Source organism: Ambystoma mexicanum, chromosome 10 (genome assembly GCF_040938575.1).
Source record: "Ambystoma mexicanum isolate Mex_15411 chromosome 10, UKY_AmexF1_1, whole genome shotgun sequence".
NCBI classification, from domain to species: domain Eukaryota; kingdom Metazoa; phylum Chordata; class Amphibia; order Caudata; family Ambystomatidae; genus Ambystoma; species Ambystoma mexicanum.
In genome coordinates this window covers 281,263,243-281,277,477 of record NC_090932.1, presented here as the reverse complement: position 1 = coordinate 281,277,477, position 14,235 = coordinate 281,263,243, and positions in this window count along the sequence as shown.

Below are 14,235 nucleotides of genomic sequence, written 5' to 3'. Positions count from 1 at the left end.
CAAATATACATTTGCCCTCTCCTGCTTTAGCATTGCTAACATTACCCTATAATGGAAGAGCAAGATTGCAATATTATTTACATGCCCTGCAAGGGGTAATGGGTATGGACTACGACTGGCATTATTCCTATATAGTATTAGCACAACATATATTCAGATAACTACAACGCTTTTCAAAGGAACTGCAACCTTTCCAAGTTTCCATAGGGCGTAGACCTTCACAAATTATATGGTAACTCACTGCTACACAAAAATGATCTCACTGAGCGTTTCTATTATGTTATGGTATTGTGATTTACACCGTGCACCACTGCCATTTCAATGTTCTCTAGGCACTCTGGCGGATCTGAAAATTAAAGGGGTTTGGGAGGGAAACAGGCAAGAGAGCTTTGATGTGCTCTTGGTAGTTTCAGTCTGGAAAAAAACAGTCAATATGTGCTAGTTTGTTTTTAGTTGGTAGATGCTATATGGTGTTTAGTATATGAGTGTGCATGGGGTTATTTGTGTGCGATTGGTGTTGGGTGTTGTGGGGTGTCTGTATTTGTTGGTGGTTTTTGTTTTGTCTCTGGTGCGTAGGTGTGTGTGCGATTTATTCAATGTTTGATGATGAGTATGCAGAGTATTAGAGAGTTTTTCATAGGGAACATTCTGGGAGTTAAAATGCAAGTAGTGGCAGAACACAAATAATGGTGAGTTAGGAGTCAGCAAAACCTACATTTGGGACAGTCTGGCGGGTAAAATGCAAAGGGCATCAGAGTCAAAACAGTGGCAAACTTCAGAGGGCAGCCAGCCTTCAACACAGTGGTAAACTTCAAAGGACAGCAGGATTAAAAATAGTGGTGGAGCTCAGAGCACAGCACGGTTTAAAACAATGGCAAACTTCACAGGGAAGCTGGCTTCTGACACAGTAGCAAAACTCAAGGGCAGTAGCGTTTAAATCAGTGGCTAACAGTGTCAAGATACAAAGGGTGGCAGTACCTTTTTCAACCTAGTTGCTATAGACAAAATGCAGCAGTATCAACATGGCGGATGTGCCCAAATGTGCACCTACATTCACTAATGTCGCCACACTCAAATATGACCCTAAATTCAAGTCAGTTGCCACACTCAGATATGCACCTGTATTCAGGACAGTGCCTACACCCAAATGTGCACCTAAATGTAACATAGCAGCTATACTCAAAAATGCATCTAAGTTCAATAAAGTGGCTATACTCAAATATGCTTCTAAACTCAATACAATATGCACCTACATTCATGGCTTTGCTCAAATATGCACCTAATCCTACCTAACAATTTGAAGGTGAGGTATGCTGCTTCTACTGGCATGGCTTTCTTCCAGGAGCCAAGGACAGTACCATGGTGGTAATAGCTCTTCCCGGCATGGCTTATTGACATGGGTGCACCCCGGATAGCTTTGATGCACAGTGTAGGCCTGCACAGCTTTCGCTCCTTGTCTTAGGCTTCTCACTTTCCAAGGAACATGTACATAGTGGTTTCTAGAGGTCAAGGGTCCTTGCCTCCTTGCAATCCTTTCCGGTCTTGCTGCCTTTCTCCTCGTGTCACATCAGTGAACATTTTTTGGGTTTTTTTGGTAATAAACATGAGTGATTTTTTACAATGGCATTAAACACTTTCTGCATTGCCTCTGAGAAGTGTCGACAAATGAGTAGGCATCGCTAAACCTAATGTTTATCCTGAGCATACAAACTTTTTTGCACATACACGGTTTCTTATCTGCACAATAGTACTTTTGGTAGGTACTATGTCATATATTGAAATCGTGGACTTATTGATGGGCTCTCCTTATAATCATATGTAAAATATTTGTTTTTCAGCCTATATGTTTGGAAAAAAGTGTTGTAAGATGCAACTTTCTCACGGATTTGTAAGGAATTGCATGCAGTGATTGGGAAGGGTACATTCCCTTCCAAACTCTTCAGAGATGGTAGCTCACTGAGAATGCTTGCTCATAAAGTGTGTTACCTCCTTATTCATTTGCACACATGGAAAATGTTGTGTGCATGAAAGCTAATCATTTCCCCACTTTGGGAAAAATAGTTAGAGGTAATATTGGTAACCACAGCTACTCCCAAAACAGACCTTACAAAGCAATTCTGAACCATTGCCAGTCTATCTGTCTTGCAGTCTCTTAAATGTAGAGGAGCAGTTGTATGCCTCTGAAGGAAATCCCGCCCCCCACCTCCTATATGTTGGAAGCCTGAGATTGTGCCATGCTTGACACCAGCTGTTTTTACCATAACATGGCGAGTATTTGAAAGAAGGTATCCACTGAGAAAACCTTATCAAATGTACCCCCGAAGAGACGACAATCTAAGGAAGGAACTCCTTGAAGGAATATGAAAAAGAGAAGCTGGTGACATCACAAGAGACAAGCGTGATGCACTGAGAATACTGGCTGAAGAGAATGCATGGATTGTACAGAAACTAATGATGAAGTTAATAATCGAGTAAACTTTCATATGCGAAAAGAAGATTGCACGTATGCGAAGCATTGCAGATAATGCAAGCCGTTCAATAATTGTACAGATGATGTAACGCAAGTAGATTAAGTGCTCATAGAAACTGTCTATACATAGTGAATAGACTGCAGGCGAAGCCGTCATTGTATAGAAACTGGACATCAGTGTCATGAATTTAGTAAGCTAGGACCCATGGAGAGAAAGGTCAAGAACTGTGTTGCAGCAAAAATAAACTGAGATCATAGATGAGCATGGCAAGGTTGTCTGGCCTGGTATCAAAGCTGAAGCAAGCCAAGGCCGGTTATCTATTCCTGAAGGTGGTGAACGTGAGAAGCTGAATCATCCCCTGTTAAGGCGCAATGAAAAGAACACAGAGCGTGTCAAGTTTTATTCACTTAAGACATTTAAATGCTGCAAAATGGACCAAATTTTGGTCGCCTGTCACATGAGCAAAGGATGGAAATAGAGTTGAGCGTGGAGTCCTAGAACTATGATGGTGCCTGCTCGCACTCCCATATATTCCCAGAGACAAGAATACTTTGCACGCCAAGTTCAAAGATAATCTTCATGGCAGAAGGCATGCGTGATGAGAGATGATGGGCTAATTGGGTGGGGAGGTAAAGTCAGGTCCACCTCCAGGCACCTGGGTCTGATCTTACATGCTGCTAAATGAACCAAATGTTCCAGACATGGCACAAGCATGCCAACCAACTATAGAGGGCCGTATAACGAAGGGCCTTATAGTTTGAGAGCCAATGATAACCTGTGTTCTCAATAGTGTTTAAGATGACATGTTTTAGAGGTAGCCATACATTGTCCACCTGACAGTAGATAGCCAATCACAATCCCAGCCCATATAGAAAGTGTACTTAGATGTTCCGCTTGTACGTATCGCAATCCCTCGTAGTTTGTTCTTATTTGTCAAGAAGTATGATGTCACGCCTGACGTATCATTTGCATATAAGGATGTTTTATGAGAAATTCACTGAGAGCTCGAGTGAACGTCCGTTGATGTCTTTTGTAACTCCCTGTTTTAGACAGATGTTAATAAAACAGCAACCTTTGCCATCTTCCTGAGTTGGTTTGATTATTTGGTGTTGAAGTTATTCTGCATCCCCATCCATTGCAAGCAAGGTGCCCAAATGGCTATATGCTCATGTGGTAGCAGAGGATTGTTGGAAAAGATCCAACCTAGTTTGTCTACAGATTTCTGGACGATCGGGCATCCTCCACCATTAGCCAGAAGATTGCTGGGTTTCCTGTGGAGAGCAGCCGATAGAAATAAACTTGCAAGAGGAACTGAGGCGGTGGGCAGGTCCCCCTTTGACAAAATCCCTGCCCGGTTTTCACGGGCACTGTGCAGATGTAAGGTGAAGTGGTCAGATTGGAGGAGGAGTCGATATCGAAGGCCTCGAGTCGATTAATGAACAAATGATGAGTAGACTAAGGGGAAGAGCAAATTAAGGGGATGGGATTGGGATCATTTTGAAGTAACATAAAATATTGTATTAAGAAAAGGTAGAGCCTAGAGTCCTGGCTCAAGGGAGTTTCAGAAGGAGACATTGGAAATCACAACGGGGGTAGAGCAGAAGCATATAACGCATAAACAGGTTTAAGTAAGGTTAAGTCTCAAACCCTGTACAGGGTACAAAGTAAAGGCGAGAGAGAAAAAGGTGATCACAGTGTTTATTAATGTGTAAATTTGACTAGCCTGTATGTTGTTTGCTGGGTAAAAATATCAGAAAACAATAGAAGCTGTGAAGCAATTAAAAAAGTTGAGGAGCAATAGTGATTAAGCCTAATTAAGTGATTGGTATCAATCAAAAGGTAGAGATAGCTAATTAAGAAATTAGAGGCTTGAGCAGCGATTGATGGTGCACGCTCATATTTGTTGTTTTAAAGGTATTGAAGAAGTAGTTATTTAAGCAAAAGTAAAACAGTTATTTCATAAGCCTGTTAAGTATTGACAGTCAATTGAGACTTGTCATTATGGGAGACACTCCTCTGATGCTCTTATGTAAGACATTACCAAAGCATATGCTCAAACAGTATAGTGGGAAATGGGTGAACGGCACATCAGATAAAATCTTCATGCCATGGCCACAAGGGAGATCATTGTCAAAAGCAGTATTGCAACACATGACCACATACTTGCACGCGATGTACACAGGGAAGAAATTAGAGAAAAGATTCACGATTTTAGAGCTCTGGAAAATTTACCAGGAAGAAAAGGAAGACCCTCCACCTGAGGAGTAGATGCTTATTCAGCGGAAGGAGGAAGGCGTTGAGACGTCAGCTCCCCTTACTTCACCTGAAGTAAAAGGCACCAGCATGGAAGAAATAGGGTTTTACCCTATAAAGGAGTTGAAAGCGGGAACAGGGTTTAGTAATCCAATATACAAACACCCATTTTATGGTAGCGATGATAGTCCAGAGGAGAGTAAAAGGAAAAAAGAGATCTATAAGATCATACAAGACAAAGAAGAAAGGACTAAGCTGTTGACAGAAATAGACAGGGAAATTAAGAGATGGAAAGGAGAGAAGGATAAAGCTGACGAGATAGTGCTTGTGCAGAACAAATGGATAGGAGGACAGATATTACTTAAAATAGATGGGGAAAGCATCGAGAAAGCTAGGCAGAGAGAACATAAAGACAAACTGAAAGAAGAGACAAAGAACGAGAGAAGATATTGAAAGAAGACGAGCAGGAAAGGATGAGCAGGGAGTGACGAGAACAGCGTATCAGGAGGAGCAAGATAAAAAAGTAGAACAGGCAGAAGAACAAAGACAGTATGACAATAGACAGAGAGCGATAGAAGATAGGGATAAAAGAGAAAGGAAGAGAGAAGAGGAGGAAAGACAAAGGGACAAAAGAATACAGAGATGAAGGGAAGAAGATGAAAGAAGTGAAGGAGTAAGGGGAGAAGAACAAAGGCAAGAGGAAGAAAGAATTAGAAGGGATGTTAGAAAGTGAAGAGAACTAGATGAAGGAATAGAAAGAAGGAGAAGACAGCGGGGTCTCGATATGAGTCTCATTTGTAAGAGACACGAAGGGCTAAGCCCAGAAATATGATGGGATAGAACAGAACAGATTTCTCGGATAAAGGAAGCAATGCCAATGGCATCTAGAGTAGTATTGGAAGAAGAAAACATTGATGCAGTGAGCACCAGAGAGAAGATCGATAAGGTTGATAAGGAATTAAAGGAAAGTATCAAGTATGGAATTCGAGGGAAGAGGGATCAATCCGTAGCAATTTCATCATGAAGCGAAGAAGAAATTCTGTTCAGTCACGGACGTAGAGCATTGTCCTTAAGCAGACTGAACCTAGACAAGGTGAGGAAGATTATAGTCACACTATTTGGGGACAAGATATGTCAAACGAGGAGAGAGAATCTTGGCTTGGGGTAGAAGGAGGGAGTGTGTGCCCCACTGAAGGAAGCCTGCAAATGGATAAAGAAGTAAGATTGTTGGATCTGGAACAACCTAAGGATAGGATGCCAGATCCCATAGCACATCCAGAGCGTCCCTAAGGATGATCGTATAGTGAGAAGGGAGAATCACCACCAAATGTGAGCAGGTTAAGGTTGTTACCGTAAGGAGACAGACAGGGACGATCGTCCCTGCCATGGATAGACTAATGCTGGGAGCCGACTCTGGATTAGGGTTCACACAGTTTCCTTTATTGGAAAAAGTGGGGAACAAGACCACAGTATATCCCATGGCCGCAAATGGACAAGGATAATTTAAGGTGTAAGATCCCGAGTTTTACTTCAGGCCCTGTGAAATGGATATACAAATTAGAAAAAATGACAGGAGGAAACACGTTGGAAATAGGGGACATACAGGGTTTCTTGGGAGCTATTCTTGGGGAAAGGGCTGATGACATATGGAGGAGAGCAGAGTATTCAAGTGTAAAAAGTTGAATAAGGAAGTCAAGCACAGTGTGCAGACCCCAAAGTTCTCATCAAAAGTCCACAAGCCCATTTGAAGATTTTTGGGGTAATTCATAGATTTCAGCGCAGAGGCAGCGCACGCGAGCAGCGCAGAGAGGGATCGTGCGCCAGCGTGCGCCAGCCGTGTGCGCTAAACAGCATTCTGGCACACCGCGTATTCATGGCATTCCCAAGCCATAATGAGCGCTGGTGCCGAGAACATCCCGTAGCGCCAGTTACGCCAACAAGAACGCCCCTTGCGCAAGGAAAATCCATTGAAATCCCCAATGCAGCGCAAAGGGCCGCGCTAACCCTGGACCAGTTTACAGGTCCACTACACTGCAATCACGCGAGCGGGGAACGTGTATTTGGGGGTGCGCGTGGAGAATCTCACATGATAGGCCTTGTGCGAGAAGGGTACGTGTATTTCTGAGGTGTGTGTGAAGTTTCACATGCGATAGGCCCTGTGCGAGCGGGTGCGTGTATTTCTGGGGTGCGCGGGAAGTTTCACACGCGATAGGCCCTGTGCGAGCGGGGTATGTGCATTTGGGGGGTGCGGGTGGAGAATCACACGCGATAGGCCTTGTCGAGCGGGTACATGTATTTGGGCGGTGCGTGGGGAGTTTCACACGTGAATTGGCAGTGTGGGTCCTCCCAGGTGTGCCCTCTACCCCCTCCCCAGCCCCTGCAGGCAGCCCACACCACAAGGGACTACCCTGCACCCCTGGTCATGTCCCGTAGGCAGCCCATTCACCCTGGGCATGCTCCCCAGCCAGCGCACATGTCACCATGCACTGGTGAGCACCGACTCATGTCCCCTTGCACCCCACCCATCCAGCATTGACGGGCACCTGCCAGCAGGCCCCGACTCATGTCCCCCTGCACCCCCACCCATCCAGCTTGATGGGCACCTGCCAGCAGGCCCCAACTCATGTCCCCCTGCACCCCCACCCATCCAGCATGGACGGGCACCTGGCAGCAGGCCCCGACTCATGTCCCCCTGCACCACCACCCATCCAGCATTGACGGGCACCTGCCAGCAGGCCCTGACTCATGTCCCCTGCACCCTCACCCATCCAGCATTGATGGGCACCTGCCAGCAGGCCCCGACTCATGTCCCCCTGCACCCCCACCCATCCAGCATTGACAGGCACCTGCAAGCAGGCCCCGACTCATGTCCCCCTGCACCCCCACCCATCCAGCAGGGACAGGCATCTGCCAGCAGGCCTCGACTCATGTCCCCCTGCACCCCCGCCCATCCAGCATTGACGGGCACCTGCCAGAAGGCCCCGACCATGTCCCCCTGCACACCCGCCCATCCAGCATTGATGGGCACCTGCCAGCAGGCCTCGACTCATATCCCCCCCAACATGTCATAAAGATGCACATTCATGGGCCTCATGTCCACCAAAATCCCTCTGCACGCCACCCCAGTCTTGAGACCCAATCAAGATTCCCATCCACCCCACACTGAAAGGCCTATTTCATGACACAAACCAAAAGTCAAGTATGCAAAACAACACATGTCCGTCACCCACACACACTGGGTGCCAGTGATTGTGTAAACCCACATTGTGACATGCAGTAAACCAATGAGCGAATACCACACATGGAAGTAATAAATCAAAATGTAATTTGCACAAAATGAAGCTAATGGAATGAAACCATGAAAATTATTTCAAACAAGAAAAGAAATGCATGTCCAAAAATGAAAAAAAGAAATGAAGTCTCAATCCAAAGTAATCCAAAAGAAAGTTAGTCCAAACTCTCCATCCACCAAAGCAAATCCAAAGGAAACTTAAATTGTAAAATCCATTGATCCATGGTGATTTAAAATAAATTATTTTTCAGAAATCCACAGTTCAACTATGTACAACGATTGAAACCCGGGTCCATGAGCCCAAGGAATGAAATGAAACCTATAAAAAAAAAAACTACCTAATGAAGAATTATATACAAACATGTGGGGCATTGTCCAAGCGTCCCAAAAGAAATAAAAACAGAAAGGAAACCTAACACTAACTAACTATATACAATGGCGGTGGGCAAGTCCTACGGCTCACTCTGTGATGTCGTGGGCCGGGGCATCATCGGACTCCATGTCAGTCTCCTCGAGGCAGGCCTCTGCCCTGGACCCGAGGTCTTGCAGGGATGCAGTCATGGCCTCTTCCAACTCCCTGCGAGTTGCCTAGAGGCACTCAGCCCGCCTCAATGCCCGGCGCATGGAGAACTCCGCCCTGACCATGGTGAGCTGCGCCTATTTCGCCCGCTGCCACTCCGCGTCTATCGGCTTTCCCAACCGCAGCCACACGGAAGACACTCCCATTCCAGGGTCCTCCTGCCCTCTGGCCGAAGCCTGACCCTCTGATGTTGATGGCCCCAATCCATCATCACTCCCACCTTGAGCCTGCTGCTGTCCATGTGCCCTGTCCGATGATGCCTGCCCATCCTCCATCTGCTGGACTCCAGTTTGTGGGGTGTCCACCCATGCTGGACCTCCGACTCCCAACTCTGACAGGGATGGGATCTCCGCCAAGCTGGCTGTGTGGGTCGGGCCAGGTCCACAGGGGGCCCTGGTGGAATCTGGGCCGGAAGACAGCAGGGAGAATGACTGGCGCATAGTCTCCACAGAGGAGGAGAGGTCCGCCAGAGTGACCGACACATGTAGGAACCCTCCGACCATGGCCCCTCCCAACTGTGCCAGGTTGCCAGGCAGCTCTTCGTGATGGCATACGTGGTCCCCCCAGGAAGCACACAAGTCATCACAAATGTCACGCGTGCGCAACGCGACACCAATCGGGACGGAGCCCATATGGTCATGGGACACCTCGTCCGCAGGTAGTGGAGTGCCAGATGATGTGGGCTTCCCCCCTTCCTGCGGACGTGCCTGGGCCTCCCTGCTGGTGCATGTTGGTGCAGTCACAGGGTCAGGGTCAGGGACAGCGACATGCACAGGCCCCTCCGCGGCGACCTGTGCTGCCTCCTGCCCCTGGCCCTGGCCTCCACCACTACTCCGACCAGGCCCCATGTGCGGCTCAGTAGCGGGCTCCTCCTCCTCTGGGGAGACCACCAACCTGGATGTCTCCGCACCGTCTTCCGCCATTGCAAGCCCCTGTGGGGGCTCACCCGGGCCTTCCGCTGCAGCCATAGTGGCAGACGCAGCACCAGTCCTCTCGCTCCCAGATGATGGCAATTCCTGGGAGGGTGGCTGGGCCTTGCGTCACCGCCGGTGGAGGCATTCCCGCCGCTTTGCTCCACAGCACCGTCTCCGCCCTCTTCTTCACTCGACGCTGCGTAGAGGGAGACATAGAACACAAGCATCAGGGTACTGTGCAATACTCCCCTAGACAGGAAGCAATAACACATGAGTGGCACTGGGAAACGTCACTTCCAACCTGTCCCTCCACAACACATGGGTCAATGCAGGCAACACACATGCAGAAACAGGCACGGTGCATGCAATCAACATCAGCATCCATGTACAAGGTCCTTTCTTGACACAAAGGTTTGGTTTCAAACTCATATGCATCATGGCTCATACTGATCCCATGCACACACATCGCCGGAGGGTCATGCATCAGGGCTCGTACACCACAGACACAGTGGATACAAGGGTGACTAGACTGCATAAGTGAATCAACACATCGTCATGGGCATGTGTCATGCATCCATGGCATTTAAAAGTCACACACACGCTTCTCAGACACACAGAGATGTACACCATACATGTACATGAGAGCAGCACTCATCTCCCACCCCCCATCCATGTCCAAGAACAGAGACAGGCATGCATTCATGTGTGCATTCCGCATGCAGCTCCCCATGTTGCATTGGAACACATGCACCATCCATGTGGTTCATGTATTACTGGTCTCACATGCATTACCCTGCACACACACATCCATACATGGCCTATGTAACAATTACAGGCAAGCAGCTGACTACAGCACACTGCAACATGCCCTGTTTCACACAGCAATGCATGGCCACTTACCGCTCGACTCCAGACGGGTCTTCCTTTGAAGGATCTGAACGTGGAGCGCTGGGTTTATGCGTTCCATGACCCTCATCTGGATGTTGGTCAGGCTGCCCCGGCACCCCTCTGCATCCTCTGCTTTCAAGAGGCGCCGGGCCTTGTTGAGAGTCCTGGACCTGAAGTCCTCCCAGCGCTTCCGGACGTGCTTGATGTCGCGGGTTGCCACCCCCTCCACTTTGATGGCAACCACTACGTCCTCCCAGATCCTCTCCCATCCTTCCTTGTCGGCGCGCGATGGTGTGAAGAGGGCATCATAATGCCCCAGAACTTGTTCCACCAGGATACCAACTTCCTTGTCACTGAAGCTGGTAGCCCTCTGCCTCTCTGGCTGGGGGTCGCCAGTGGTCTCTGATGGTGTCTGCCCCGACATGGCGACCCCCGAGGCAGGTGTGGGTGGGCAATTGGGTCCTGGGGCTGGGCTGTGGAGCGATGGTATCCCAGTCAGGAGTCTTCTGTTCCAGCAGGGGTGGACACAGCAACTGGACCCCTGCAGATGGCTAACGTGCAGGCACCAAATAGCAGGGCATGTGGGCAGCAGGCAGGCAGGCAGCAGCAGATGGCAGGTGGGAGCGTGCTTGGGGTTCCGGGGGGCAGGAAAATGGCCTTTTGGACAGGAGCGTGGTCTTCTGTGTGTTGTCGCGTGGCCAGCTTGATACAGAGTGATTTGGTACGTGAAAAAAGTGTGTGTCAGCATGGAATTCGAGGAAAGGCCCTTAGCGCATAAGTGCATCTGTGACGTAATGCACATGGGCGTTTCCCACAGCACGGGTGCATGTTAATTGTACACGTGAAAAAGCTGCACATCCGGGTGGCACTGCATTTAATTGGAGGAAAGGCCCTTAGCACGTAGGCGTGTAAGTGACGTGGCACGTGTGGGTTGTCTTAAAAGGTACACGTAGGACGCCATTTTCTTGTACGTGCTTTTTGTGGAGAGTGAGCGGGTGATTCTTGTACTTCTTGTCGGTTCACACGCGATTACTTCACACCGGTTCCAGTTCGCACTCTTTGTTTACTCAGACAGTGTCTTTTTCACGTTCTTTTTCCAGGCAGACGGTGAGTCGCGCACGTATTTTCCAACTGTGGTTGCCCCCGTGTGTCGCGTACCCCTTCAGAGGTCATTGTAGGCTGCGTGTATCACGCGTATGCTTATTTTTATGTTTCTGTGTGCCACAGCATAGTGCGGGTTCATTTTTCCACGCACGTGGTCTACCAGGGGTTGCGCGCATGTTTAATTTTGTTTTCGGGGAGCCTGTGCGTTGCGTGACCCGTCGTCTTCCCCCAGGGGTCACAGACAGCCTTGCTAGAACACTAGGGTACGAATTCCATCTAGTACCCTACCCCTTTCACCCCAATTGCCCAGGACAATTGTTTACTGCAACTCCCATACGCACAACATCATCAGTGCCATGGTTGGGAGGTGACCAAGCAGTAAGGGAGGCAAAGGTGGCCGACCTCCAAAAGGTGGGCACGTTAGGGGCCGTGGCCAGGATGTGCAGGGTGGCCCAATAGGCCAGTGTGTGGAGGACCAATTGGGGCCACCTATGCCGCCACCCACCCCCAATGGTTGTGGGAAATGTAGCTGACACCATCCCATCTCAGCCATTGTTAAACCAGCCCATATTGTCAACTGAACCGGCACAGGATGACTCCCAGACTGACTTCCGTTTCACCAAGTCTAAGCCACGTGTGGCAGTGAAAGTTGCTGTCACCAGGCCACGTGGATCTGGGGCAGCAATGTCATCTGCTGCCCCAAGTAGCCAGGGTGAGGAGGCTGCAGGGGCAGCTGCAGCTCAATCCACCCCAGCTCCGAGTCTCCCAGCCGGGACAGTGTTGGTCCAAGTCCTTCACACCGAGGTTGGTCCTGCCAAAATCACCCTGCAGCCAATGCCTGCAGTGAGACCTTTGGTCATTGTGCCTTTGCAAACTTCAAGTACCCAGTCCACCTGCGCTTCTGCCCTACCAACCAGAGCGGCGTAAGCCACTCAGGAACCGCACCACCTTCCAAGAATAAGAAGGGTGCTCTTGCACTACAGGCTGGGACCCCAGACACAGCTACACACTCCGGCACGTCAAGGAAGCCTAGCTTTAATGACGCCAAACTAGATGCCCTTGTGGCCTATGTGTTGGCACATAGCCGCGAAATGGTGGTGACTGCAGGGTGCAAGACTACGCCTGCTCAACGTAGGGCCCACTGGCAGACCATCGTGGACCACATTAGTGCCCTTGGATTTGTGAGGCGCACAGCTGATGATTGCAATTCGTGGTGGAATGACCTGAAATGCAGAGCAAAGAACAAGCTGGCTTCCAATCAGGCCTCCACTCTGGTGACTGGCGGTGGGTCTCCACCAGAGGACGACCAACTCACTGAACATGAGTCTGTCGCTGGAGCCTTCGTCACAGATGAACAGATCCGAGGTGTGGGAGACCTACCAGATTTTGAAGCATTGTCCGGTGAGTGCCCATGAATGTGGGTGCAATCCAAGTGTATGTTGCTTGGGTGATGTGTTCTGATTGAGTGCCAGGTGAGGCTGTGTAGTCATGACTGGTATGGGCCACCCATGTGGTCCCTCCAAACCATTCCCCGGCCTTGGGTTTGTGTATGACAGTATACCTTCTGACCACAGTTGCCAATTTGCACCAGATTACTGCAGTTGCCCTTCAACTGTCATCTTGCAACTACATTGTTCAAAATGTTTTCCTGTTCATTCAGCCGGATTGTTTCAATCCTTGCCATTTTTAGGACACATATTGTTTTGACGTACTGCCACAAATGTGACATACTTCTGTCATACATTACACCAACAATGGCCCACATTTATTACCTTGTTATGGGCATGATTTAACCATTCAGGCTGATTGAGTAATGGGCTGCACACAATCATTTTTGGGCCCTATTTGAATGTTGAACATGACTGTTGTGTTCTGTCATGTTGAAGTGACCAACCATTGATGTATTCATCTGCCTGCCATCACTGTATCAGTGAACACTGGATCAGTTGCAGCGTGTGGCACATGCATGTTTTGTCACACTATTTTGCATGTTTCATCTCATCATGTCCACCTCACATGGATGGATGACAGTACTGATTTCCTACCATATGGCTGTAGTTGTCAAATATAGCATGGCTATGCTACATGTCATCTGTGTGATGGCATGTGTCATGTATGTGTATTGGACATGCCACTCACAGGCTAATGTGTGCTGCCAGTGCTATCCAACATGCTGCACATGTATTGCTTTTCCATCTTGGAGTCCTTAGTGTGTGCTTTTTGCCTCCCCTTCCAACTCATTGACAGTGCATGCATGCCAGGGTTATAGTCATGTGGGACATGTGCAATTTATGTACTGGATATCTGCCTCGTCAGGCCTATGTGCGTGCTATGGTGCTCATGCTTGTTTCCATTTGTTGTCTTTCATGTTTTTGCAGGTGATGAGGCACTTGATGCTGTTGAGGAAGATGAGATGGTGCAGACCCAGGAGGAATCTCAGCCACAACCGGGCACCAGTGGAGGACGTGGGGTGGTGGTGGGTGAAAACCCAATCCTCCTGCAGACCATACTGTCCACAGGTGTCTCTGGGTACACCTCTGCAGACCTCTATGAATCAGGTGCTGAATCGGACAGTGAGACATATGTGCCATCGCAGGTGAGTGTTTCTGGCAGGGATGCTGTTCTGTCCAACCCACCTGCACCGGTGGTAGACCCCTCTATGGGGATTTCAGTGTTGGAAAGTCTGCCTGTGGCGGTTACGGATGCAGGGTCACACTCCACAATATTTGCTCC